General features: G+C 42.5%; 1 pseudogene across 1 annotated transcript; it reads left to right on the forward strand.

The window, feature by feature from the left end:
• The first annotated feature begins 413 nt into the window (after positions 1 to 413).
• On the forward strand, positions 414 to 24,507 carry LOC110534062 (uncharacterized; annotated as a pseudogene). The gene is made up of 5 exons (XR_016484032.1): positions 414 to 486; positions 8,056 to 8,327; positions 8,695 to 9,006; positions 9,118 to 9,205; positions 24,239 to 24,507. The product of XR_016484032.1 is annotated as an uncharacterized LOC110534062 (transcript).
• The last annotated feature ends 1,462 nt before the right edge of the window (positions 24,508 to 25,969 follow it).

The following is a 25,969-nucleotide window of genomic DNA, read 5'->3' on the forward strand; positions in this document are numbered from 1 at the left end:
AAAATGTAATTTTTGGTCATTCCAATCATTAAACGCACTTGAGATTAACAACAGTGCAGTCCCACCTTTTACAGTGTGCACAGGTTAATGGAACAACAGCTTGAATGGTTGCACAAAGTGCATACTCCGGAGCACTCTCAAACATAACACACACACAAGCATGCACGCACACATGCAAACACACTCCCAAAGGCACGTTGTCCTTTATATTTTAAACAATTTGAGGTTACATGTTCTGCTATCTCTCTTGAAAAGCAGTTTTATTTTATGTAATTATGTGTGCAACCACTGTGGTGTACACATCATGTCCATTCAAGGGTAGGCGGGTTAAAGTTTTACTCGCTTGGTTAATGTTTTATCAAAGCAAGAGCCAATGAGACATGGATTCAAGATCTGGAAACAGACTCTCTAAGATGGCACTGACACATGGACCTGCCACGGTGTTCCTGAACTTTCTGAGGATATTGTCTATGACTGACTCTAAAGGTACAGTATGACTAAACCGCTTCTCTCTCTATCTCTCTGTTTGTAAGCGGAACAAACTCTATGGATATATTTCAGGGACGAGCCATTGCTAAGCTGTCCCCTGTCTTTTGGTAGGCCGTCATTGTAAATAATAATTGGTTCTTAAATGAGTTGCCTAGTTAAATAAAGGTTAAATACAATAAAATAAAATAAGTAGGTGTCACGACTTCTACCGAAGGTGGCTCCTTTCCCTGTTCGCGCGGGCTCAGCGGTCGGTGTCGCCGGTTTACTCGCTATCAACGATCCCTTTTTCCTTTTCTGTTTGTTTTGTCTTTGGTTCATTTTCACACCTGGTTTCATTTGCGTTAATTTCTGTGTGTATAATTGTAACCTGTTGCCTTCCTAAGTTTGTTCGGTTGTATTTACCGTTATTTGTTTTCACGGTTACGTAAAGTGTACAAGTGTCGGAACTTTTTGTTCCTCCGTGAGTTTTGTACGGGTTCTCTGTTAACGAGGGCGTTGTCCTTTTCGATTGTGCCATTCCTGTGTTGGTGGACTGTCTGATTAAAACACGCTTCTCAGACATCCCTGCTCTCCTGCGCCTGACTCCTACACCTACCACCTAGATGCACCTTATCACAGTAGGTATCGTTACCGGGGCCCTGTGAATCTCTTGACATAAAACGTTTGAATGATCCATATCGACACAAAATGCTATAATAGCAGTTCAAATCATGATTCATTGTATTCTATTGGGACATTCATTATAGGCGACATCTCTATTAGGAAAAAGTTTGAATGCCCATAAAATAATTTATGTACAAGTATCTGTGTATTGGTGTCTTATTTTAGTGTCCAGTACATAGTGTCGAGTGGATAGAACTGCAGTGAAACTTTCCAAAGCAAAGATAAGAGACATTTCTTTGGGAATAATGTCTCAGGTAATGGCAGGAAAGGAACTGCATTTATTCATGAATAACTTTAATAAACGGTTTCATTGAACATCAGCAGATTAAATATCAATGCCAATATGTTGGCTCGTACTTTTATTGTACATAGTCTCAATCAGATGACATCGAAAATGTTTTTTTTTTCTTCTTCATATTTGTGCACAACGGTCTTATTATTGTGTGGGAGGAAAACCTCTATGGGGATTTGCTGTTGGCCATTGATTTCAATAAGGAAAAAGAGATCAACTGAAGCTGTAACACAGTGCATACAGAAAGTTTTCAGACCCCTTTACTTTTTTGCCATTTTATTACGTTACATCTTATTCTAAAATGGATTAAATAGTTTTTTTTCCGTCTTCAGTCTACACACAATACTACATAATACCACAAAGCAAAAACATGTTTTTAGACATTTTTTTGCAAACGCATTACAAATAAAAAACTGAAATATTAGATTTACATACAGTACCAGTCAAAAGTTTGGACACACCTACTCATTCCAGGGTTTTTCTTTATTTTTACTACTTTCTACATTGTAGAATAATATTGAAGACATCACAACTATGAAATGACACATATGGAATCATGTAATAACCAAAAAAGTGGTGAATAAATCAAAATATATTTTAAATTTGAAATTCTTCAATGCAGCCACCATTTGCCTTGACAGCTTTGCACACTCTTGACATTGTCTCAACCAGCTTCATGAGGTAGTCACCTGGAGCTACTAATCCAATTAACAGGTGTGCCTTGTTAAAAGTTCATTTGTGGAATTTCTTTCCTCAATGCGTTTGAGCCAATCAGTTGTGTTGTGACAAGGTAGGGCTGGTATACAGAAGATAGTATGGACTTGGTCTTTTACCAAATTAGGCTATGGCAAGAACAGCTCAAATAAGCAAAGAAAAACAACAGTCCATCATTACTTTAAAACATGAAGATAAGTCAATAAGAAACATTTCAAGAACTTTGCAGTCGCAATGCGCTATGATGAAACTGGCTCTCATTGAGGACCATCACAGGAAAGGAAGACCCAGAGTTACACCTGCTGCTGCAAAGGCTAAGTTCATTAGAGTTAACTGCACCCCAGATTGCAACCCAAATGAATGCTTCACAGAGTTAAAGTAACAGACACATCTCAACATCAACTGCTCAGAGGAGACTGCGTGAATTAGGCCTTCATGGTCGAATTGCTGAAAAGAAACCACTACCAAAGGACACCAATAAGAAGAGACTTACCGGTGGAAATCTGACTTTTGGTCTGATGAGTCCAAATGGGACATTTTTGGTTCCAACCGCCGTGTCTTTGTGAGAAGCAGAGTAGGTGAACGGATGATCTCCGCATGTATGGTTTCCACCATGAAGCATGGAGGAGGAGGTGTGATGGTGTGGGGGTGCTTTGCTGGTGACACTGTCGGTGATTTATTTAGAATTCAAGGCACACTTAACCAGCATGGCTACCACAACATTCTGCAGTGATGCGCCATCCCATCTGGTTTGCGCTTAGTGGGACTATCATTTGTTTTTCAACAGGACAATGACCCAACACACCTCCAGGCTGTGCAAGGGCTATTTGACCAAGAATGAGAGTGATGGAGTGCTACATCAGATGACCTGGCCTCCACAATCACCCACCCTCAACCCAATTGTGATGGTTTGGGATGAGTTGGACCGCAGAGTGAAGGAAAAGCAGCCAACAACTGCTCAGCATATGTGGGAACTCCTTCAAGCATGTTGGAAAAGCATTCCTCATGAAAATGGTTGAGAGAATGTCAAGAGTGTGCAAAGCTGTCATCAAGGCAAAGGGTGGCTACTTTGAAGAATCTAAAATATATTTGGATTTGTATAACACTTTTTTGGCTACTACATTATTCCATGTGTTATTTCCTAGTTTTGATGTCTTCACTATTATTCTACAATGTAGAAATAATAAAGAAAACCCCTTGAATGAGAAGGTGTGTCCAAACTTTTGACTGGTGCTGTAAGTATTGAGACCCTTTACTCAGTACTTGGTTGAAGCACCTTTGGCAGCGATTACAGCCTTGAGTCTTCTTGGATATGATGCTACAAGTTTGGCACACTTGTATTTGGGGAGTTTCTCCCATTTTCTCTGCAGATCCTCTCAGGCTCTGTCAGGTTGGCTTAGGAGCGTCACTGCACAGCTATTTACAGGTCTCTCCAGAGATTTTCGACTGTGTTCAAGTCTGGGTTCTGGCTGGGCCACTCGATGACATTCAGAGACTTGTCCCGAAGCCACTCCTGCATTTTCTTGGCTGTTTGCTTTGGGTCGTTGTCCTGTGAACCTTCGCCCCAGTCTGAGGTCCCGAGCACTCTGGAGCAGGTTTTCATCAAAGATCTCTCTGTACTTTCCTCTGTTCATCTTTCCCTCGATACTGACTAGTCTCCCAGTCCCTGCCACTGAGAAACCTCCCCACAGCATGAGGCTGCCACCACCATGCTTCACTGTAGGGATGGTGCCATGTTTCCTCCAGACATGATGCTTGGCATTCAGGCCAAGGAGTTAAATATTGGTTTCATCAGACAAGAGAAACTTGTTTCTCATGGTCTGAGAGTCTTTTAGGTACCTTTTGGCAAACTCCAAGCAGGCTGTCATGTGCCTTTTACTGAGGAGTGGGTTCCGCCTGTCCACTCTACCATAAAGGCCTGATTGCTGGAGTGCTGCAGAAATGGTTGTCCTTCTCAAAGGATCTCCACAGAGGAACTCTGGAGCCCTGTCAGAGTGACCATCGGGTTCTTGGTCACCTCCCTGACCAAATCAAATCTATTTATATAATAGCCATTCGTACATCAGCAGATATCTCAAAGTGCTGTACAGAAACCCAGCCTAAAACCCCAAACAGCAAGCAATGCAGGTGTAGAAGCACGGTGGCTGGGAAAAACTCCCTAGAAAGGCCAAAACCTAGGAAGAAACCTAGAGAGGAACCAGGCTATGTGTGGTGGCCAGTCCTCTTCTGGCTGTGCTGGGTGGAGATTATAACAGAACAAGGCCAAGATGTTCAAATGTTCATAAATGACCAGCATGGTCAAATAATAATAATCACAGGCAGAACAGTTGAAACTGGAGCAGCAGCACAGCCAGGTGGACTGGGGACAGCAAGGAGTCATCATGTCAGGTAGTCCTGAGGCATGGTCCTAGGGCTCAGGTCCTCCGAAAGAGAGAAAGAAAGAGAGAATTAGAGAGAGCATACTTAAATTCACACAGGACACCGGATAGGACAGGATAAGTACTCCAGATATAACAAACTGACCCTAGCCCCCCGACACAAACTACTCCAGCATAAATACTGGAGGCTGAGACAGGAGGGGTCAGGAGACACTGTGGCCCCATACGATGACACCCCCGGACAGGGCCAAACAGGAAGGATATAACCCCACCCACTTTGCCAAAGCACAGCCCCCACACCACTAGAGGGATATCTTCAACCACCAACTTACCATCCTGAGCCAAGGCAGAGTATAGCCCACAAAGATCTCCGCCACGGCACAACCCAAGGGGGGGTGCCAACCCAGACAGGAAGATCACATCAGTGACTCAACCCACTCAAGTGACGCACCCCTCCTAGGGACGGTATGAAAGAGCCCTAGTAAGCCAGTGACTCGGCCCCTGGAATAGGGTTAGATGCAGAGAATCCTAGTGGAAAGAGGGGAACCGGCCAGGCAGTGACAGCAAGGGTGGTTCGTTGCTCCAGAGCCTTTCCGTTCACCTTCACACTCCTGGGCCAGACTACACTCAATCATATGACCCACTGAAGAGATTAGTCTTCAGTAAAGACTTAAAGGTTGAGACCGAGTTTGCGTCTCTCACATGGGTAGGCAGACCATTCCATAAAAATGGAGCTCTATAGGAGAAAGCCCTGCCTCCAGCTGTTTGCTTAGAAATTCTAGGGACAAATTCTAGGGCCTGCGTCTTGTGACCGTAGCGTACGTGTAGGTATGTACGGCAGGACCAAATCAGAGAGATAGGTAGGAGCAAGCCCATGTAATGCTTTGTAGGTTAGCAGTAAAACCTTGAAATCAGCCCTTGCCTTGACAGGAAGCCAGTGTAGGGAGGCTAGCACGGGAGTAATATGATCACATTTTTTGGTTCTAGTCAGGATTCTAGCAGCTGTATTTAGCACTAACTGAAGTTTATTTAGTGCTTTATCCGGGTAGCCGGAAAGTAGAGCATTGCAGTAGTCTAAACTAGAAGTGACAAAAGCATGGATTCATTTTTCTGCATCATTTTTGGACAGAAAGTTTGATTTTTGCAATGTTACATAGAAGGAAAAAAGCTGTCCTTGAAACAGTCTTGATATGTTCTTCAAAAGAGAGATCAGGGTCCAGAGTAACGGCGAGGTCCTTCACAGTTTTATTTGAGACGACTGTACAACCATTAAGATTAATTGTCAGATTCAACAGAAGATCTCTTTGTTTCTTGGGACCCAGAACAAGCATCTCTGTTTTGTCTGAGTTTAAAAGTAGAAGGTTTGCAGCCATCCACTTCCTTATGTCTGAAACACATGCTTCTAGCGAGGGCAATTTTGGGGCTTCACCGTATTTCATTGAAATATACATCTGTGTGTCATCCGGATAGCAGTGAAAGTTAACATTATGTTTTCGAATGACATCCCCAAGAGGTAAAATATATAGTGAAAACAATAGTGGTCCTAAAACGGAACCTTGAGGAACACTGAAATTTACAGTTGATTTGTCAGAGGACAAACCATTCACAGAGACAAACTGATATCTTTCCGACAGATAAGATCTAATCCAGGCCAGAAATTGTCTGTGTAGACCAATTTGGGTTTCCAATCTCTCCAAAGGAATGTGGTGATCAATGGTATCAAAAGCAGCACTAAGGTTTAGGAACACGAGGACAGATGCAGAGCCTCGGTCTGATGCCATTAAAACCTTCACGAGTGCCATTTACCACCTTCACGAGTGCAGTATCAGTGCTATGATGGGGTCTAAAACCAGACTGAAGCATTTCGTATACATTGTGTTTTAAGGACCAAGGCCCTTCTCCCCCGATTGCTGAGTTTGGTTAGGCGGCCAGCTCTAGGAAGAGTCTTGGTGGTTCCAAACTTCTTCCATTTAAGAATGTTGGAGGCCACTGTGTTCTTGGACCTTCAAAGCTACAGACATTTTTTGTTACCCTTCACCAGTTCTGTGCCTCGACACAATCCTGTCTCGGAGCTCTCCGTACAATTCCATTGACCTCATGGCTTGGTTTTTGCCTTGACATGCACTGTCAACTGTGGGACCATATATAGACATGTGTATGCCTTTCCAAATCATGTCCAATCAATTTATTTTCCCACAGATGGAAACAGGATGAGCTCAATTTCAAGTTTCATAGCAAAGGGTCTGAATACTTGTATTTTATTTTTAATACATTTGCATTCACTTCATCATTATGTGGTATTGTGTGTATATTATTAAGTGATTAAATGTAAAAAAAAAAAAAAAAATCTGAATAAGGCTGTAACTAACATTTGAAAAAAGTCAAGGGGTCTCATTACTTTCTGAATGCACTTGTTTATCAAGTTCAAACACAAATGATAAATGCTGTGGTTTTCCAAAAAAAGGCCAGTAGATGGCATTTATTCCCCTTGATCCGATACGTACACAAGTGATTGGAGGCTCGAATTTTCAAACATTGCTTTTCAGAGGCCTTTGTGACCTGTCTATTCCATGAGGACTGCATGCTGCCCTGTTTAAACCCACCGGTGCTGTAGTCATCCACTGGTACAAACAGAAGATCCCTGTCCATAACTACTCCTAGTTTATTCCTCGTTCATGCAGCATTTCTCAATAGACAGTTCACCACCTCCTTTCTGCCTTTGGTATGATTCCACATTTCAAATTCTCTCCAGACGTGTAAAGCATTAAAAAGCTGGCACCCACTGGGCACCGTTTTGATTTACATTTGGTTGAGTTGACAACTAACACAATTTCAAGGTGAAATCAACAAAAAAAATATCACCTTGTCATTGGATTTAGGTTAAAAGTTTATTACTTTTTTCAATATCACATGACAATTTTGGGGTTGAATTGACGTGGAAACAACGTTGATTCAACCTGTTCTTTCACAGTGGGCAGGCTTTGTAAGCCATGTCTACATCTGTTCCAATATCCCTATGTTAAATTTGTCTGTTTATTTGTTTTGTAACATTTGTTCTTCAAACCTCTTTAGGAGAGCCAAGCGGAGTGTGATGATCTATAGAGTTTAATAAAAGCTTGAGCCTAGTATTGAACATTACAGAGTTTTGTGGGACAGTGTTTGTTAGTGTTCCATAATTAATTATTCTACCCTCATGGTCGTGACTGCAGAGTGGAATAAAACACTCTTTTTCCACTGTAACACTTAACTGGGCCCTGCCGGCAGTAGTTTACAGGGCACACAATGTTTCCACAGGGACCGTGGTCATATTTCCATGAAAGCCGAAGTTGTCAGACTAACAATGCAAGCATCCACTCGATAAAACAAAAAACATTACTGATTTACAATACTATGCCATGATTGGCCATGGAAACTCTAGAGGGCTAGTGAACTAATGTTATCAATGTAAAAAAAATTAAAAACACTCATGGTTCATACTTTATTCAACACTATCAATAACACTTTATTTCTATTTTGCAGCTCTCATCCAGTCAGTGAGAATAGAGATGACTTGGGAGGTCGTCTCCTGTTCATCTCAGAACGTGTATCCTGTCCCTCAGGTGGCATGGACAACAGACCCAGTGTCTGCCCCAGAAACACAAAACTCCACCAGCAAACCCCAGACTCCAAAGGTCTAAACACAGTGGAGAGCGCAGTAAGGATCGTGGGTCATGTATCTGACCACACCTACTTCTGTTCTGTCATCTCTACAGACAAGGCCCAGGTGTGGACAGTCTCTATGAGGCAGCAAGGTATGGATCAACATCCTTGGAATGCAGTATTATGCTTATAAAACCAAGTCTCACGAAAATTCACTGTGAGCAAGTTGTTCTCTCCTAGATTTAGCCTGAAAAGGCATTTTACCAAGAACTGACTACGCTTGTATTTGATATGCTCCTTGGAACAGGAACTAGGAATTATTGGTCAGTCTATTTAGTGTCTTTAGAGAAAACCTTCAACCTGTCCAGAGATATAGTGACATTTAAAGGCACTTTAAATATGTGCCTCATAAAAGTGTGGTACTTATGGTTAAATATTGGGCTTTTTAGGGGTCATGAAGGTTGTTGACAAAGGAGAGAGGTATCATTGACACAGGATTTGTGATGTTTAAACTTGCAGAGAAATTGATTGGACAGTCAAGAGCTGTCCATTCCTTGCATGGCTCCACAGAACCTCCAGAACTTCTCCCTCACATGGACCTTCACCAGGACTAATGAGCCCACAGTCATCCTAAACTACGACAGCAGAACCAGTCGGACTTCCAACCTCTGGGAGGACCGGGCTAGACTGGAGCAGGACCAGGTTCTGATGGGCAACGGATCCCTCCTTCTTCGCAACCCAGAGAATCAGGAACCTACAACTGCATATTCTCAGGCTTTCAGAGCAGATACGTGGTCCAGACCCAGGTCAACATTACAGTTACTCCAATAGGTAGGTAGCATACTCGTTAAATATATAGGTTTTCTACACTATTCATATACATCGCTACAAACAAACAAAGACAAGCAGATAGTTAATGAAGAAACACAATCTGTTTCACAGTGGAGGATGAGCACAACAGTGAGGTCATTGTGGGGAACAGCAGCCTTTGTAGCCTTCTTTTGGCTTCACAGTTTCTAAAGACACAGAGGTAAGCGACTACAGACCTCTAAAAATAACGTGACACCTGATTGTACTTTCAGCTATCTTTCCAGTGGGATAGCAAATGATGGACAATTGTAAAGACGGGCGACCGTTGCCTCTAATAAAGACCCTCACATGCAGGTAACCGAAGACTAGAGGGTCAGAACAGTAACACGTTTTAAACCGTTCTTGAGGAGGATGACTTGCTGTTCTAAAACGCTGTATTGTTGTGGTGTAGATACAGCAATAATTATGATTGGATCAACTTTACGCCAACAAAATGGAGCAGGTCTGGATGAAACAGGATCCGCTGAACATAGACCACATACACCAACAAAATGGAGCAGGTCTGAATGAAACAGGATCCGCTGAACATAGAACACATACACCACCAAAATGGAGCAGGTCGGGATTAAACAGGATCCGCTGAACATAGACCACATACACCAACAAAATGGAGCAGGTCTGGATGAAACAGGATCCGCTGAACATAGACCACATACACCAACAAAATGGAGCAGGTCTGGATGAAACAGGATCCGTTGAACATAGACCACATACACCAACAAAATGGAGCAGGTCTGGATGAAACAGGATCCGTTGAACATAGACCACATACACCAACAAAATGGAGCAGGTCTGGATGGAACAGGATCCACTGAACATAGACCACATACACCTACAAAATGGAGCAGCTCTGGATGAAACAGATGCAACAATATCATACACCCAAGAAGGGGATATATCGGGACCATGTACATCAGGAGAGGATGAAGAAGTAGGACTTCGTCACCTCCACACACAAGGAGGTCCCGTCCGACCAAACACCAGAGGAGTCGATTCCTCTGGACCAGATGACTCAAAGAGGTGCACATGTCCAGGACTTAGTAGGAAGTGATGCACCAGGACCTTACATAACATGGGGTGGTCTACCAGAACTAGACAGCATATCATATTGGAATAGCGATTGAGGAGATACAGTACTTCTCACAGTGGTCACAGCTGATGGATACATGACTACATCAATATCCTCACAGAGTCCATGTCTAATGCAGACCAATGTGTCCAGACCCATGAACAAAGCTACTATAGTTGCCTGAGAAAAGTTCGGGATGGGTTGGAATAATGTTGGAAAGTAGCACAAATTCCTTGCCCCGTTTGATATTTGCCTTGAGTTACGGTAACCTACAGACATATTCTGACTAACATTTTAATACATTTATTAAAGATATCTGGGTCAAGTTGTGTATTTTCCTGACTCCTTGTTCATTGCTTGGGCAGAGTCACAGGAAATGAGACTGCAGGCTGCCCTGTGTTAAATGAGGTCAACGTGTGCATGTTTATCCTGGCCTCACACTGTGGAGGTAACACATCCCATTGGTTGCAACTTGTCCCTGAAATGTATGGAAATGATAGACTAGTCATGTTGCACTTACGCTGTGAAAGATGGAATTAAGTTCCCTCATTGCTTAGTAAACCGAATGAATATTTTGACCACAAAACACGTATCTTGCATTGACCCTGTCATATCTATTGATAACTGAAACCCCAAAGTTAATGTAAGGAGATGACAAGCCGTCTGGATGAAGAACTAATGAAAGATGCGTGTGTGACCCTTGGGTCAGCAGAAAGGGGACATTTGATCTCCCTACAGAACATACAATCTCCTGCTTTTGTTCTAACTGCACTGGGCAGTAAGGAATAAGAACTGTGTGTGTGGCTCAGGGGTATAGTGATCACATGTACTCTGTGACCATCACATGTACTCTGTGACCATCACATGTACTCTGTGACCATCACATGAACAGAAACAACACATGAAGTAGTCGGAGAGAATTGCTTGAAAGCATCAGGACATTAGCGCACAGAAGATACAGGGAATTTGTGATCGAAATCACGTGAGTTGAATGATCAGTTTCACTTCTCACTTATATCTTCACAACACACACAGCCACATCCATTTTTCCTTAAAGGCACCTAATCACATGCACCCTCAAGCAAAACAGACACAAACTCATCCTTGCAACACTACGTAGTTATGTGCTCTCCAACAGAGCACAGCCCAATTGATCCTTTGTGGGGGTTTTGAATGCAGCTGTGACTTTTTTAGCTTCAAATCAAGTGACTCTGTTGTCCTTTTGACCCTACTGGGTTTTCACAGAAAGACTTCTGCAATTAAAGTGAGTAAACTGGCCTTTCTGGACACTGTGGCCATGATTCCAAAAGGATGGTCAGACTAAATTGTTCCAGGACAACCCTTCCCACTGGGCAAAAACGGGTTGAAACAAAGTTGTTTGCAAGTCGTATTTTTTCTTCAATGTGATGTTGAATCAACGTGGAAAACTGATTGGATTTGCAAAACATCAACATAGGGGATTTGTCTTTTTTTCACCCAACTTTGGACCTAAATCTAATAACATGGAGCAATTTTTTGGTTGATTTCACATTGAATTCACGTTAGTTGACAACTAAACCAAATGTAAATTAAAACTAGACATCGAAATGGCGTCTGTGCCCAGTGGGTTATCCCTGTGTATACACAGGAATTAGGATTCATGTACAGAACCAGTCAAAAGTGTCGACACACCTACTCATTCAAGGGTTTTTCTTTCTTTTTTGTCACGGCCGTTGAATGAGGAGGACCAAAGCGCAGCGTGGTGAGCATACATATTCATATTTTGGATGACGCCAACAAAAAAACAATAAACCATACAAAACGACCATGACGCTTAAGTGCTACAGTGCTACAAACAAAGACAACCTCCCACACAGAAAGGAGGGAAAAGGGCTACCTAAGTATGGTTCCCAATCAGAGACAACGATAGACAGCTGTCCCTGATTGAGAACCATACCCGGCCAAAACATAGAAATACAAAATCATAGAAAAACAAAAACATGGAACGCCCACCCCAAATTACACCCATGTGACATTTTTACTATTTTCTACATTGTAGAATAATAGTGAAGACATCAAAACTATGAAATAACACATATGGAATCATGTAGTAACCAAAAAAGTGTTAAACAAATCAAAATATATTTTATATTGTAGACCAGGGGTTCTTAAACCTTTTCATCCTGGGACCCGAATGAGAAATACTGTGTTTTCCTGGGTACATTTCATTGCCCTTATACCTCAAACAAATGCAATATAGACAAATAACAATTAAATGAAATACCCTATTCATATTTATTTTTCCCCATTAAAAACACACATATCTGTCTAGGTTGGAACTGTTGCTGTTAAAATACAATAAACAATTTTCCTTCTGAACTGGAATAAACTGAATGATCGTCTAACACAGATGTAGACCAGTAAACACACACATGCACACAGTCCTAATGAGAGGTGTGTGACCGGTTGAAATGTTCAACAAGCAGGTCTATTCTGGGCTCAGTTTTTGACAGTGCAACCCTGAAGTCATGCTCAGCATTGAGTTTGTGTCTGTACTTGTTTTTTTTTAAGTATGCCAGAGTTTAGAACCCTAACTCACATAGGTATGTGGTGCCAAACTGGATCAGAACATCTACTGCTTTCTCAGACAGCTCATCTTCCTGCTGTAGATGAGCAACCCAGAACTGTGTGAGTGTTTGCCTGAAAAAGCATCTCGCTTCAATCAGTTTATTCCAGTTCAGAATAAAACATATTACTTGTATTTTAATTAACAGCAACAGTTCAACAATTTCTACGGCAAGATGCACAGTAGACCTGATCATGTTTCATCTTCATATGTACTGTTACTTATGGTTGCACTATCAGTAGCTAGCTAGCTTGCTTTGGCTAACGTTAGCTAGCTGGCTATTAGCTGTGTACAAGGGGATTGCTTGAAAGAGAAACTCACATCAACTACTACAAGAGATAGTAAGAATTAACACTAAACAGAGCAAACTAGAATGGTATTTGGCCTTAAGCAGAGAGTTTCTACCGGTCTAATGTCCATTGCTTGTGTTTCTTGGCCCAAGCAAGTCTCTTCTTATTAATATGTGTCCTTTGGTATGGTGGTTTCTTTGCAGCAATTTGCACATGAAGGTCTGATTCATGTAATCTCCTCTGAACAGTTGATGTTGAGATGTGTCTGTTACTTGAACTCTGTGAAACATTTATTTGGGCTGCAATTTCTGAAGCTGGTAAATAATGACCATATCCTCTGAAGCAGAGGTAACTCTGGGTCTTTCTTTCCTGTGGCGGTCCTCACTAGCACCAGTTTCATCATAGCTCTTGATGGCTTATTTAAATTTTCCGTATTGACTGACCTTCATGTCTTAATTAAAGTAATGAAGATGGTGCCGGAGTGGATGGCTGCCAATGTATGGGTTTTTAATTAATAACACTATTTTGTTTGTTTTTTGTACATAATGTTGCTGCTATCATCTCTTATGACCAAAAAGAGCTTCTGGACATCAGAACAGCGATTACTCACCTCAAACTGGACAAATAATTTTTCTTTAATGAGTCGGACGAGAGGGATTTACTCCAGACACCCGACTAGGCCCTCATCCCCGCCATTTGCAGAAGAAAGAGACGGAGGTATCACAGAAGGAGATCGGGGTGCCTTGTTCACTCATGACTGCATGGCCAGGCACAACTCCAACACCATCATTAAGTTTGCCGATGACACAAGTGGTAGGCCTGAACACCGACAATGATGAGACAGCCTAGAGGAGGAGGTCAGAGACCTGGCAGTGTGGTGTCAGGACAACAACCTCTCCCTCAACGTGGTCAAGACAAATTAGATGATTGTGGACTACAGGAAAAAGAGGACCAGGCACCATTCTCATCGAAGGGGCTGCAGTGGAGCAGGTTGAGAACTTCAAGTTCCTTGGTGTCCACATCACCAACAAGCTAACAAGGTCCAAGCACACCAAGACAGTCGTGAAGAGGGCACGACAAAACCTATTCCCCCTCAGGAGACTGAAAAGATTTGTCATGGGTCCTCAGATCCTCAAAGGTTTCAGCTGCACCATCGAGAGCATCCTTACTGTTTGCATCACTGCCTGGTATGGCAACTGCTCGGCCTCTGACTGCAACGCCCTACAGAGGATAGTGTGTACAGCCCAGTACATCATTGGGGCCAAGAATCCTGCCATCCAGGACCTCTATACCAGGCAGTGTCAGAGGAAGGCCCTAAAAATTGTCAAAGACTCCAGCCACCCTAGTCATAGACTGTTCTCTCTGCTTCTGCACGGTAAGCAGTACCGGAGCGACAAGTCTAGGTCCAAGAGGCTTCTAAACAGCTTCTCCCCTCAAGCCATAAGACTCGCTGACTAATTACCCCCCGCACATTGACTCTGTACCAGTACCCCCTGTATATAGCCTCGCTATTGTTATTTTACTGCTGCTCTTTTATTTATTTATTTATTTGTATTTTTCTTAAACTGCATTGTTGGCATGTAAGTAAGCATTTAACCTGTTATATTTGGCGCATGTTACAAATGGAATTAGATTTGATTTGATTTAATGATGGACTATTGTTTCTCTTTGCTTATTTGAGCTGTTCTTGTCATAATATGGACTTGGTCTATCTTCTGTTCACCACCCCTACATTGTCACAACACAAATGATTAGCTAAAACGCATTAAGAAGGAAAGAAATTCCACAAATTAACTTTTAACAAGGCACACCTGTTAATTGAAATTTATTCCAGGTGACTACCTCATGAAGCTGGTTGAGAGAATGCCAAGAGTGTGCAAAGTTGTCATCAAGGCAAAGGGTGGCTACTTTGAAGAATCTCAAATATAAAATATATTTGTATTTTTTTTTAGCACTTTTTTGGTTTTTACATGATTCCATACGTGTTATTTCATAGTTTTGATGTCTTCACTATTATTCTACAAAGTAGAAAATAGTAAATATAAAGAAAAACCCTTGATTGAGTAAGTGTGTCCAAAATGTTGACTGGTACTGTACATGGAAACAGTTGAGGTCACTGTTCAGGGTAACACTAGTAAAATCTAGGATGGCAACAAATTTAAGTGGTTAAATCATGTTCTTTATACTAGCTTAATTTATATCTGACTTAATGAAACATAATTACAAAAGGGAAAGTAGGTTAAATAAGAGCTTGCACCTCATGAATAATTTATAGGCTGTAGACATTTCAAACAAACATTTCAACAAATCTAAAATACACATCTGTAGACAAATATATTTTTGGGAAGCTCACACACACATTTCCTCTTGAGTCCTGCCACTCCTTACAGAGAGGAGTAGAATAAGATGCAGGCGGCAGAGGACTTGACTGAGGAGGTGGAGATGTCTGACACCTCCTTTTTGCCAAACTTGTACCAGCCCTGTTTGATGGCGTTCTTACAGAAGGCTATGTCGTGACCACCATCCAGACCCTCATTGTGATTAGAGGTTGTACATCTTGAGCCTCTGTTTTGGGCCAATAACATACTGGGTCAGGTCCGAGTTCTCCTGAGTAAAGTCAACATTAGTCTGGAGCTTCTACCCTTGTCCGCCAATGTAGGATCATTCTATTAAGTACACCGCTATGGTTGGAACTTTTCAGATCTCCAATTTCCTCATGGCGTCTCTGCGAGCTTTGCAGTGACTGCAGAACTCCTTGTCGGGATTATCTAGCTGCTTCTCTCTACTGCACAGCTTCAGACAGTTCCACAGGGAGCACTCTTAAATGAAAGAACACATCCGCCACTTCATAACCAGTTATTATGCTGAGTATATGCACTGCTGTAAGATTTGAAAAACATTTAGATGTTTTAACGATTCCTCGTTTTTGTCATTTGAAAGCTTCTGTATTGCCCTCGTCTACAGCATATTACAATTTCTCAGTGAGTTTAGCTAGCTGGCTATCAAGCCCAGATTAATTTTAGCCTAAATATATTGGGTTGTAAATATATTATAATGCTTGCAAGAGTGTCATGCTGAATATATGTTCATATATGTTTGTCACCAATCAACTGCAGTACACAAAAAAATAATTAGACGCTAACTAGAAATGCTATAACACAGAGTTACTGTATCTAGTTAGCATGCTAGCTAGCCTGATTGCTACATCCGAAATAATAGTGGTTGCAACAATAATAGCCAAGTGTCATGTAATCATCTTAAACAACAGTCCAAACAATATGTAGGCCTGTTAGAAGAGCAAAATATTTATTATGAAATGTACAGGCAAATCATTACAGAATCCTAGTCTCTCTGCATGTATCATTGGTGCTAACACTAGCAATGCTAGCTGGCTAAGTAGCTAAGACTGCTGCATCTGAAATGTTATTTTACCTTTATTTAACTAGGCAAGTCAGTTAAGAACAAATTCTTATTTTCAATGACGGCCTAGGAACAGTGGGTTAACTGCCTGTTCAGGGGCAGAACGACAGATTTGTACCTTGTCAGCTCGGGGATTTGAACATGCAACCTTCCGGTTACTAGTCCAACGCTCTAACCACTAAGTGTTTTCAACGATAACAGACAAAAAAAACACAGCCTCAGCAACTGTCCAAGCAACCATTCAACAACACTGGAGGTATATTGTAACTAATAAAATGTATGAAGAAAACAAGTAATGCAATATGAAAATATAGGCTATTTGGAAAGGAATCTGACTTGAAAACGTTGCAGAGACGAAATTTCCAGTTTTGCTCATCATTAAACAGCCAATATACATGAAATCATAGAATTACACAAAAACTGTGTAGGACATCATGGCTCTCTCAGCTGGGTTCTCAGTACGGAGCGCAGGCAGGAATAAACTCCTCCCCGGGAAAAATAAATGCAGAGGTGTAAGTTTTTGTGATTAACGTACAGGAACTCAAATCCTTTTGTTCACCCGACCATCACAATCAAATGCAGACCGCATTTCCTCCCGAGACAGAACCCGACATCTTGCTCCCCGTATAAGCTAAACAGCTTCTTTGCCCGCTTCGAGGAAAACACACAGTGCCGCTGATGTATGCCATCACCGCTCCCGTGGACTATGAGCTCTTGTTCTCCACGAGACATTTAAGTGTATTAAGGGGGGAAAGATACCTAGTCAGTTTTATGACTGAATGCATTCAACTGAAATCAGCCCACTGAATCAGAGAGGTGCGAGGGGTTGCCATAATCGACATCCATGGTGCCTGGTGGGTTAACTGCCTTTCTCATGTGCAGAATGACAGATTTTTAGCTTCTCAGCTCGGGGATTCAATCCAGCAAACTTTCGGTTACTGGCCCAACGCTCTAACCACTAGGCTACCTGCTGCCCCCTCAGTGCATGCACAGTCTATTGTCCCCACTTGCTTCACGATGTTCACCATTGTTCCTGTACCCAAGAAAGTGAAGGTAACTGAGCTAAATGACTATTGCCCTTCTTTCACCATGAAGTGCTTCAAGAGGCTAGTTAAATATCATAGCACTTTCACCTTACCCGACACCCTAGACCGACTGCAATTTGCATACTGCCCCAATAGATCCACGGATGATGCGATTGCCATCGCACTGTACACTGCCCAAACCCATCTGGACAAGAGGAATACCTATGTAAGAATGCTGTTCATTGACTACAGCTCAGCCTTCAACTCCATAGTACCCTCCAAACTCATCATTAATCTCGGGGCCCTGGGTCTGAACCCCGCCCTGTGCAACTGGGTCCTGGACTTCCTGATGGATTGACCCCCCAGGTGGGGAAGTTAGGCAACAACACCTCCACTACGCTGATCCTCAAAACATGGGCTACACATGCGTGCTCAGCTCCTTCCTGTACTCACCCATGACTGCGTGGCCACGCATGTCTTCAACTCAATCATCAAGTTTGCAGACGACACAACAGTGGTAGGCCTGATTACCAACAATGACGAGACAGCCTACAGGGAGGAGGTGAGGGCCCTGGTGGAGTGGTGCCAGGAAAATGACCTGTTTATCAACGTCAACGAAATGAAGGAGCTGATCATGGACTTCAGGAGACAGCAGAGGGAGCATGCCCCCATCCACATTGACAAAGCCACAGTGGAGAAGGTGAAAAGTTTCACGTTCCTCTGCGTACACATAACTGACCATCTGAAATGGTCCACCCACACAGACAGTGTGGTGAAGAAGGCACAACATCGCCTCTTCAACCTCAGGAGGCTGAAGAAAATTGGCTTGGCCCCTAAGATCCTCACCAACTTTTACAGATGCACCATTGAGAGCAGCCTGTCAGGCTGTATCACTGCCTGGTACGGAAACTTCACCGTCCAAGGCTGTCCGGAGGGTGATACGGTCAGTCAATGCAGTACCAGGGCCACACTGCCTGCCCTCCAGGATACTGTCATGACGTTGGCCTGTGGGTAAGGTTTATGACCTCCCCATAAATACCTTTCTCCCCTCTCTCTCTTGAATCTACTGAAGGACTCTTGAATAGCCTTTGTTAAACATAGAGAGTCTGGGAACATCAAATGGTGGGGGGAAAGGAACCATATTTCGGTAATCCAACCAGTGGAAAATATGTGTTGGTACTTAATGAATATGATGTCAGTTCAGTTGTCATCTGAGACATTATGACTGATGACAGGACAACATAAACTGTATCTGGGAAAGTCTACACATTCTAGTTATCAGATTCACATGGAATTGTTGTGCAATTTAAATGTTTAAATATGAAACTATTTGAGAAAAGATTAAATGTAATTTTAGCTTCCAAATGAGAGAATTGGGTTTTCATAAGGTTAGAGCTCTGCTCAATCACTGGCCCGTCCCTGTGAAGAGACATGGGTTATAAACTATGAAACACACCATTCTCTCCCTCCACTATATAAGCCCTTGACCAAAATGTAACCTCCTGTTCAGGTTAAGGTTCAATGTCAGAAGGATTCAGATAATAACTACAGAACGAAGCAAACCTCAGCGTGAGCTTTAGTTGCGAATGGTATGAACTTTGAACTCTTATTCACTACAGAAGTGATACCTCCTAGCCGTTGAGTTAGCAGCGGCCCCTGTAAACGTGGGCTAGGAAAGGACGGATGACGTATCCAGTCTAACACACAACGACGATACTACAACGTATCCAATTTACCACCCGAGACATTCTTCCGAGGCCAGGAAGATCTCTGATGGCCAACACGGCCAGCATCTACGACCAACCTACCGAAGCGCAGCTCAGAGTAAATGTGTATTGCATTTTCATTTTCCAAATGGGCGGTAATTTAGAATGCATAAGATACTGTATTTATGATAGCATGGCTTCTCCCTTTGTTCCTCAGTCTTCCCGCTCTTTCACTCAAACTCAACCTCCTTTCCTTTGTGTAACCAGCAGTCATGTTGGCTCCGTCCACCAGGGACGTTTTCTGTATGACCTCATTTGCATTCTGTGTATATGTAATTCTGTGTGATTAGTTAGGTATTTAGTAAATAAATAATTAAACCCAAATTTTGTATTGCTGATTCAACTTGTAGCCGGGGTTTGTGAAGAATTTACAACTTTCAGATGAGACTGAAATAAGGTGACGATTAATATTGACTCCTATTGATGTAAAATATTACTAGGTCTTTAAGAGTTTATTCGGAAGATAACAGCTCTATTAACACTCTTTCGTGGTGCCACGAATTTCTAGTTAATTACATTTACATGATTAGCTCAATCAGGTAATATTAATTACAGAGAAAGGATTTCATAGAATAGCATGTCATATCACTTAATCCGGCATAGCCAAAGACACAACAATACCTACAGCATCCAGTTTCACAGGATGGCCAAAATGATCATCAACGACCTCAGCCACCCGAGCCACGGCCTGTTCACCACACTATCATCCAGAAGGCGAGGTCAGTACACGTGCATCAAAGCTGGGACCAAGACACTGAAAAACAGCTTCTATCTCAAGGCCATCGGACTGTTAAATAGTCACCACTAGCCTGCCTCATCCCAGTACCCTGCCCTGAACTTTAGTCACTGTCACTAGCCGGCTACCACCCGGTTACTCTATCATGCACCTTAGAAGCTGCTGCCCTATGTACATAGTCATGGAACACTGGTCACTTTAATAATGTTTACATACTGTTTTACCCACTTCATATGTATATACTGTATTATAGTCCAGGCCTATCCTATTTAACTATTGCTGTACATGCACTATTCTTCAGACATACTACATATTCTATCCATATACTGTTCATATTGTCTATACATCCCATGACATATAAAGTGCATTCGGAAAGTATTCAGACCCCTTCCCTTTTGCCACATTTTGTTACATGTTACATGCCAAGTGTCACATCTGGAGGAAACCAGGCACCATCCCTACAGTGAAGCATGGTGGTGGCAGCATCATGCTTAGGGTATGTTTTTCAGTGGCAGGGACTGAAAGACTAGTCAGGTTTGAGGGGAAGATGAATGGAGCAAAGTATAGAGAGATCCTTGATGAAAACCTGCTCCAGAGAGCTCAGGACCTCAGACTGGGGCGAAGGTTCACCTTCCAACAGGACAACGACCCTAAGCACACATTCAAGACAATGCAGGACTGTCTTTGCGACAAGTCTCTGAATGTCCTTGAGTGGCCCAGCCAGGGCCCGGACTTGAACCCGATAAAACATCTATGGAGAGACCCGAAAATAGCTGTTCAGCGACGCTCCCCATCCAACCTGACAAAGCTTGAGAGGATCTACAGAGAAGAATGGGAGAAACTCCCCAAATACAGGTGTGCCAAGCTTGTAGCATCATATCCAAAGAAGACTCAAGGCTGTAATTGATGCCAAGGGTGCTTCAAGAAAATACTGAGTAAAGGGTCTGAATACTTAAAAAATTCTAAAAACCTGTTTTTTCTTTGTCATTATGGGGTATTGTGTGTAGATTGATGAGAGGGGAAAACAAAGACGATACGCTCATGTATCACTGAAAAAGTGTTATGAGTGAGTGCACCACAAACATCTTTCCAGGATGTTGATGCATCCTCTTCCCAATGAAGCCTCTTCCAACACCACGGATAAGGAAATTGTATTCATCTGCAAAAGTGATGTTTTGCTTTGATGTCAAGTCATATTGTGCGTACGAACTTACACGTGCAACTCAACAGTGACGCTAGCATATTGACATGCCTGGAATTCAAAGACAGCAATATCATCATTCAAAATTATGTGATTAAAATATCCAGCAAATCATTAGCTATTAAAACGTTTCAGGAGAAGACCCAGATGCAGACAGTGTCGAAGTAGCAAGTTTATTACTAGAATACGGGGCAGGCAAAACGACAGGCAGGCAGAGGTCAGTAATCCAGATCAGAGTCCATAAGGTACAGAACGTCAGGCAGTCTCGGGGTCAGGGTAGGCAGAGGTCAATAATCAAGGATTGTGTGACAAGGTACAGAACATCAGGCAGGCTCAGGGTCAGGGCTGGCAGAATGGTGAAAAACAGAACTAGAAAAAGACAGGAAAGGGGGGAAACCCCTGGTAGGCTTGATGAACAAAACTAACTGGCAACAGACCAACAGAGAACACAGGTATAAATACACTGGGAGAAGATAGGCGACACCTGGAGGGGGGTGGAGACGAGCACAAAGACAGGTGAAACAGATCAGGGTGTGACAGCTATCACATTAAATGTGCAAAAACATGATAGCTAACGTTAGCTATCTAGCTAGTTAAGCACCTGCCACTAGCTAGCTAGCTAGACGGTGGCACTCTAAGGTTGAAACTGATATAGCAAAGTTTCAGTTTATGAACTGATAGTTGCCTAAACAGAGAGCTCCTGTAAATATACTGAACAAAAATATCAACTCAGCGTTCAACAATTTCGAAGAGTTTACTGAGTTACAGTTCAGATAAGTAAATCAGTCAATTGAAATAAATTCCTTAGGCCCTAATCTATGGATTTCACATGACAGGGCAGGGGGGCAGCCATGGGTGGGCCTGTGAGGGCATAGGCCCACTCTCATGGCAGCCAAGCATGCCCACTTGGGAGCTAGGCCCAGCTAATCAGAATGAGTTTTTTCCCACAAAAGGCCATTATTGCAGACAAAAAAATACTCTCAGCAATGCTGTTTAATCAGCCTTTTGAGATGCCACACCTGTCAGGGATGTAAACAAATTTGTGCACAAAATTTGAGAGAAATAAGCTTTTTATGGAACATTTCTGCAATTTTTAAATTTTACCTCATGAAACATGGGACCAACACTTTACATGTTGCATTTATACTTTTGTTTCTGTTTCTTTATGGTGCCTTTTTTAAATCGGTAGTTTTTTTATAACATTGACTTTAAAATGGGCATATTTCTGGTTGTTTTGACCCACAGATTTGGCTTGGCTAGGTAGCAGCTGGCTAAGTGTTTTTGTTCCAGTGATGCATCTGGACACTCTAACAGCCTTTTTGTTTCACCTGGCTTCTGGTTCTTATGAAAACATCAATTGAAGAGGTCCTCAATGGTTACTAGTCATGGGACCGTGAGACTGTTTGGGACTGTTTGCCACTAGTGGAAATACATATTGTTGCCACAGGTTTGCCACAGATTAATATAGAATGTCGAGAGAATTGTTTGCCAGAAGATAAAACTCTGGCGAACTGTTTGCCACGAGCGGCAATAAATATTATTGTTACCAAAGGTTTGTTGCAAATTCACCACTAATGGCAAACATTTGAAAACTTCTGGAAACATTTTGTAGCACACTATTGAGTTTGCAGCTAATTTGACACAAACTTGTGGGAAGTTTGCAGCAACAAATTCATTGTTGTAAGCGCTGGAATAACTTCTAATATACCGTATGTGGAGGGTGTAATGCTTTACCAATTGCCTCAATCTATAGATCAGGAGCTGACTCTTGAACAATGGACATTATGCTAAATATAGTGATATAGTGACTGTTCTGTCGGTCCCTTCCTGAGCTCATGATGAACTAACAGACATTTAGCCAACTAGAAAGACTCTGGTCCATTCCCGGAGCCTAAACACAGTAAGGGTGTTTCGACCTGCGATAACAGAGCTGAGTGAACACACAATCTGTTTCTGCTTAGGTGGGTTTTTAACAGAGTGGCTAAGGGGTGCATAATCCAAGAGATTTAGTGTCTAAGGGGGAGACATCCTACAAGTCACAGACAGGAATGTAACTTCTTTGCAAATGTTTTCTTTTGTCAACCGCACCACAGACACTGGCCCTGGGCGGCCGTTCCGTCGATGTTATTTACTGACCCAGGGAAACGTCTCTGTTCAGCGTGGTGTCAGCCAGGGTGATCTGGAGATGTTGTATAAAGACCAGGCTCAGCTTTTGGTATAGAGGTCACTATTTTCACACTGTGACAGTGTTGCACATGCCATTCCTCACATAGATGAAAAGGGTCTCGCAATACAGCATCAAGCACCCTAATGACCTGATGTGCTCCCAGGTACAGGAATCACTTTCGTACTGTGATCCACTGTCTGATTGTCGTATTTGATCCACGTGTTTCTAACTTCTCGTAGTTTTCTGATTATCTGTGGACTTGGGTTGTAGTCTCTCCCAAACCGCACTGGAGTTTGTATTCGTATTTACAAAGGATTCCCATTAGCTGCTCTTCCTGGGGTCCAGCAACATTAAGGCAGTTAAACACAATTACAAAGTTATGAAGTAATATGACGGTATAACCAAGGACCTTTCTCTCCTGAAACACTCGCATTCCTTTTTTCCAGCATATTCGCCGTCCGTCCTGACTCTGTTCATCAATGTCTAGCAGAGTCTGTTCATCAATGTCTAGCAGAGTCTGTTCATCAATGTCTAGCAGAGTCTGTTCATCAATGTCTAGCAGAGTCTGTTCATCAATGTCTAGCAGAGTCTGTTCATCAATGTCTAGCAGAGTCTGTTCATCAATGTCTAGCAGAGTCTGTTCATCAATGTCTAGCAGAGTCTGTTCATCAGTGTCTAGCAGAGTCTGTTCATCAATGTCTAGCAGTGTCTGTTCATCAATGTCTAGCAGAGTCTGTTCATCAATGTCTAGCAGAGTCTGTTCATCAATGTCTAGCAGAGTCTGTTCATCAATGTCTAGCAGAGTCTGTTCATCAATGTCTAGCAGAGTCTGTTCATCAATGTCTAGCAGTGTCTGTTCATCAATGTCTAGCAGCTTCACCCATGTGTGTGTGTTTTTAAAATTTATTTTTTAGAGCTTGGGTCACAGCAGAACTCCAGGACTCTACCTCACTCTCTCTTTCCGAACAGAGGCCATCACTGGACCTGATTGAGACTGGAGGAGACCTGAAGGTGCAGACGACCGCCTCCCATGGCCTTCCTGGGCAGTGGCTGGCTCAGTGTGGCCATCACCCTTATACCCCTAAATTAAGGGATGTCCTATATACACATACACACACAAATAAATAACCCAGATGCATTTACATAAATAAAGGCCAGTTGATATCTAAAGAAGACACACAAAGTTCTGTACACTTCCTCTTACCTCCCCAAGGAATCTACTGAACTGCAAGTGGCCCGGTGTGAGTGTCTCTCTTGGCTGCTACACTCTTAGAAAAAAGGGTTCCTAAAGGGTTCTTCGGCTGTCCCCATAGTATAACCTTTTTTAGTTCCCTGTAAAAGCCTCTGTGGAAAGGTACTACATGGAACCCAAAAGGGTTCTACCTGGAAGCAAAAAGGGTTATTCAAAATGGATTGCCATAATATCAGCGCATAGTTTTGTGCCTTTTAAATGTAAAACCAGTGTTATATTTAGACGGCCAAGAATAGTACAGAATCCTACTCTATTTATGAAAGATAATGTGTTACTGTTTCTATAGAATAGAATAGGGTTCTATAGAGATACCACTGCTGTAGCTTTCAAAGACCAGACTTTTCTGTCTATCAACACACACACACACACACGTTAAGTGGTCCAGATTAAAGCATACAGCAGTAGAAATAGTTTAGGCTGATCTGAACCACTCTGGCTTTGTCTCGGGATATAATCTCCTGTAGTTAGAGGAAGGAAAACAAACTGTGAGAATGAATAGTTTCCTGTCCATGGTTACCCATCAGGCCAGGCTGTTGACATAGGCCCGCCCTATTGTGATTGGGCGAGGCTTTTGGTGGGGTGAGACATCACATACGCTGTGACTCAGACTCTGCCTAGGAGTATTACTGAAGCTGATCATACACCCACTCCTCTATTTCCTCCCCTCCTCTGATCCTTCTCACTGGGATCTCGCTAGCCTGCGTGGGGACAGGTAAATATTTACAGTAGTAGGGGGAGACAGATAGAAATACAGATGGTACAGATAATACAGATAGTAGCGATAGAGATTTCTATGCACGCCGTTCCTAGGCACACAAATATAGTAAGCAGGGTGTCTGCCTGAACCAACTCTTTATGCCTGTATTCGCTCCCCTCCTCCACAGTGCAGTGTATGAAATAACATTCCATACCGACTTGTTCACCACTCAACTACTACTCATCGTCTCTGCGTCATTGGTTGGACAGATAAAAACCAGGTTGGACTGTGTGTTGGATTGTGTTGCACTGGTATATGTTGATTAAAGTGTTGGTGTGTTCAATACTGTATACTGTCACACACAAATAGAGTGTGTGCGCCTGTGTGATGCTAATACTGTATGCATTAGTGTGTGTGTGTGTGTGTGTGTGTGTGTGTGTGTGTGTGTGTTGAGAGATTTTTAACAGACTCCAGAGCAGTGTCTGGAAGTAATCAGCTGGTCTGGGCTGTGCTCCAGAGCCCCCTCCACATGATGAAACAGGAGTTGTGAGTGTAATGGAGAGCAAAGCCTGAAGGGTTTCAGTGGGGTGAGACCCCTTCCATCCGCTAGTCTCCAAAACCTGACCGTAGGCAACAGTAGCTACACTGTCAAGCTTTTCCCTGTAAATTCAGAGCTACGAGCTTAATACTGTAACT

The sequence above is a fragment of the Oncorhynchus mykiss genome, chromosome 10 (genome assembly GCF_057628025.1).
Source record: "Oncorhynchus mykiss isolate SJ-2025 chromosome 10, ASM5762802v1, whole genome shotgun sequence".
NCBI lineage: Eukaryota > Metazoa > Chordata > Actinopteri > Salmoniformes > Salmonidae > Oncorhynchus > Oncorhynchus mykiss.